Genomic DNA, 3,977 nt, shown 5'->3' on the forward strand with positions numbered 1-3,977 from the left:
GACGATCCATCCAGCCCTGACGGCTCACCTGCCTGTCCAAGTTCACTTCATCTCCTGCAAAGCTCCGGGTCCACAGTTGCAGGCACTCGTGTTCCTTCTGGCCCTCGGTTCCCTCTGTACCAGTCCCAGTGGGGCCTGGGCGGAAGATGCAAGAGAGGCCGACCTCGTCAATTCAGTCTCCTCCAAGGTACGTGACCCTAACAGTGGAAATGTCTGTAAAGTCCCAATCCGAAACCCCTGTTATGGGGACTCACGAAGAAACTCACAGATAAACTAGATCTAAATCAGCATTAACCCTTTTTTGCGCACTTGTTTTAAAAAAATAAAATAAAATTTAGGCCTAAAGATTACACCAAACCCCCAAACATGATATATTTTCTGAAAGCAGACACGGAGGAGGAGGAAGAATATAAGATGAAAGGTTCCCTCATGGGGGTTTTTTTTAGCAGTAAAGAAATTATTCAAAGATTTTTTATTAAAATGTTATTATTGTATCAAAAAACGATTTGACAGGAGGAGAAGGGGAAGGACAGGAGAAGAAGGATAAGGACAGGAGGAGAAGGAGAAGGACAGGAGAAGAAGGGGAAAGACAGGAGAAGAAGGGGAAGGACAGAAGGAGAAGGGGAAGGACAGGAGAAGAAGGAGAAGGACAGGAGAAGAAGGAGAAGGACAGGAGAAGAAGGGGAAGGACAGGAGAAGAAGGGGAAAGACAGGAGAAGAAGGGGAAGGACAGAAGGAGAAGGGGAAGGACAGGAGAAGAAGGGGAAGGACAGGAGGAGAAGGATAAGGAGAAGGGGAAGGACAGGAGAAGAAGGAGAAGTACAGGAGAAGAAGGAGAAGGACAGGAGAAGAAGGGGAAGGACAGGAGAAGAAGGGGAAGGACAGAAGGAGAAGGGGAAGGACAGGAGGAGAAGGGGAAGGACAGAAGGAGAAGGGGAAGGACAGGAGAAGAAGGGGAAGGACAGGAGAAGAAGGGGAAAGACAGGAGAAGAAGGGGAAGGACAGAAGGAGAAGGGGAAGGACAGGAGAAGAAGGGGAAGGACAGGAGGAGAAGGATAAGGAGAAGGGGAAGGACAGGAGAAGAAGGAGAAGTACAGGAGAAGAAGGAGAAGGACAGGAGAAGAAGGGGAAAGACAGGAGAAGAAGGGGAAGGACAGAAGGAGAAGGGGAAGGACAGGAGAAGAAGGAGAAGGACAGGAGAAGAAGGGGAAGGACAGGAGAAGAAGGAGAAGTACAGGAGAAGAAGGAGAAGGACAGGAGAAGAAGGGGAAAGACAGGAGAAGAAGGGGAAGGACAGAAGGAGAAGGGGAAGGACAGGAGAAGAAGGGGAAGGACAGGAGGAGAAGGATAAGGAGAAGGGGAAGGACAGGAGAAGAAGGAGAAGTACAGGAGAAGAAGGAGAAGGACAGGAGAAGAAGGGGAAGGACAGGAGAAGAAGGGGAAGGTCAGGAGGAGAAGGGGAAGGATAGGAGGAGAAGGAGAAGGACAGGAGAAGAAGGAGAAGGACAGGAGAAGAATGAGAAGTACAGGAGAAGAAGGAGAAGGACAGGAGAAGAAGGGGAAAGACAGGAGAAGAAGGGGAAGGACAGAAGGAGAAGGGGAAGGACAGGAGAAGAAGGGGAAGGACAGGAGGAGAAGGATAAGGAGAAGGGGAAGGACAGGAGAAGAAGGAGAAGTACAGGAGAAGAAGGAGAAGGACAGGAGAAGAAGGGGAAGGTCAGGAGGAGAAGGGGAAGGATAAGAGGAGAAGGAGAAGGACAGGAGGAGAAGGAGAAGGACAGGAGAAGAATGAGAAGTACAGGAGAAGAAGGAGAAGGACAGGAGAAGAAGGGGAAGGACAGGAGAAGAAGGGGAAGGACAGAAGGAGAAGGGGAAGGACAGGAGAAGAAGGAGAAGGACAGGAGGAGAAGGGGAAGGACAGGAGAAGAAGGAGAAGGACAGGAGGAGAAGGGGAAGGACAGGAGAAGAAGGAGAAGGACAGGAGGAGAAGGGGAAGGTCAGGAGAAGAAGGAGAAGGACAGGAGGAGAAGGGGAAGGACAGGAGAAGAAAGGGAAGGACAGGAGAAGAAGGAGAAGGACAGGAGAAGAAGGGGAAGGACAGGAGAAGAAGGGGAAGGACAGGAGGAGAAGGATAAGGAGAAGGGGAAGGACAGGAGAATAAGGAGAAGTACAGGAGAAGAAGGAGAAGGACAGGAGAAGAAGGGGAAGGACAGGAGAAGAAGGGGAAGGACAGGAGGAGAAGGATAAGGGGAAGGACAGGAGAAGAAGGAGAAGTACAGGAGAAGAAGGAGAAGGACAGGAGAAGAAGGGGAAGGACAGGAGAAGAAGGGGAAGGTCAGGAGGAGAAGGGGAAGGATAGGAGGAGAAGGAGAAGGACAGGAGAAGAAGGAGAAGGACAGGAGGAGAAGTGGAAGGACAGGAGAAGAAGGAGAAGTACAGGAGAAGAAGGAGAAGGACAGGAGAAGAAGGGGAAAGACAGGAGAAGAAGGGGAAGGACAGAAGGAGAAGGGGAAGGACAGGAGAAGAAGGGGAAGGACAGGAGGAGAAGGATAAGGAGAAGGGGAAGGACAGGAGAAGAAGGAGAAGTACAGGAGAAGAAGGAGAAGGACAGGAGAAGAAGGGGAAGGACAGGAGAAGAAGGGGAAGGACAGGAGAAGAAGGGGAAGGTCAGGAGGAGAATGAGAAGTACAGGAGAAGAAGGAGAAGGACAGGAGAAGAAGGGGAAGGACAGGAGAAGAAGGGGAAGGACAGAAGGAGAAGGGGAAGAACAGGAGAAGAAGGAGAAGGACAGGAGGAGAAGGGGAAGGACAGGAGAAGAAGGAGAAGGACAGGAGAAGAATGAGAAGTACAGGAGAAGAAGGAGAAGGACAGGAGAAGAAGGGGAAGGACAGGAGAAGAAGGGGAAGGACAGAAGGAGAAGGGGAAGAACAGGAGAAGAAGGAGAAGGACAGGAGGAGAAGGGGAAGGACAGGAGAAGAAGGAGAAGGACAGGAGGAGAAGGGGAAGGACAGGAGAAGAAGGAGAAGGACAGGAGAAGAAGGGGAAGGACAGGAGGAGAAGGATAAGGAGAAGGGGAAGGACAGGAGAAGAAGGAGAAGTACAGGAGAAGAAGGAGAAGGACAGGAGAAGAAGGGGAAGGACAGGAGAAGAAGGGGAAGGACAGGAGGAGAAGGATAATGGGAAGGACAGGAGAAGAAGGAGAAGTACAGGAGAAGAAGGAGAAGGACAGGAGAAGAAGGGGAAGGACAGGAGAAGAAGGGGAAGGTCAGGAGGAGAAGGGGAAGGATAGGAGGAGAAGGAGAAGGACAGGAGAAGAAGGAGAAGGACAGGAGGAGAAGTGGAAGGACAGGAGAAGAAGGAGAAGTACAGGAGAAGAAGGAGAAGGACAGGAGAAGAAGGGGAAAGACAGGAGAAGAAGGGGAAGGACAGAAGGAGAAGGGGAAGGACAGGAGAAGAAGGGGAAGGACAGGAGGAGAAGGATAAGGAGAAGGGGAAGGACAGGAGAAGAAGGAGAAGTACAGGAGAAGAAGGAGAAGGACAGGAGAAGAAGGGGAAGGACAGGATAAGAAGGGGAAGGTCAGGAGGAGAAGGGGAAGGATAGGAGGAGAAGGAGAAGGACAGGAGAAGAAGGAGAAGGACAGGAGAAGAATGAGAAGTACAGGAGAAGAAGGAGAAGGACAGGAGAAGAAGGGGAAGGACAGGAGAAGAAGGGGAAGGACAGAAGAAGAAGGGGAAGGACAGGAGAAGAAGGAGAAGGACAGGAGGAGAAGGTGAAGGACAGGAAAAGAAGGAGAAGGACAGGAGGAGAAGGGGAAGGACAGGAGAAGAAGGAGAAGGACAGGAGGAGAAGGGGAAGGTCAGGAGAAGAAGGAGAAGGACAGGAGGAGAAGGGAAAGGACAGGAGAAGAAGGGGAAGGACAGGAGAAGAAGGAGAAGGGCAGGAGAAGAAGGGGAAGGACAGGAGAAGAAGGGGAAGG

The sequence above is a fragment of the Lithobates pipiens genome, unplaced genomic scaffold (genome assembly GCF_037356315.1).
Source record: "Lithobates pipiens isolate NorthernLeopardFrog02 unplaced genomic scaffold, aLitPip1_a1.2 Scaffold_13, whole genome shotgun sequence".
Taxonomy (NCBI): Eukaryota; Metazoa; Chordata; class Amphibia; order Anura; family Ranidae; genus Lithobates; species Lithobates pipiens.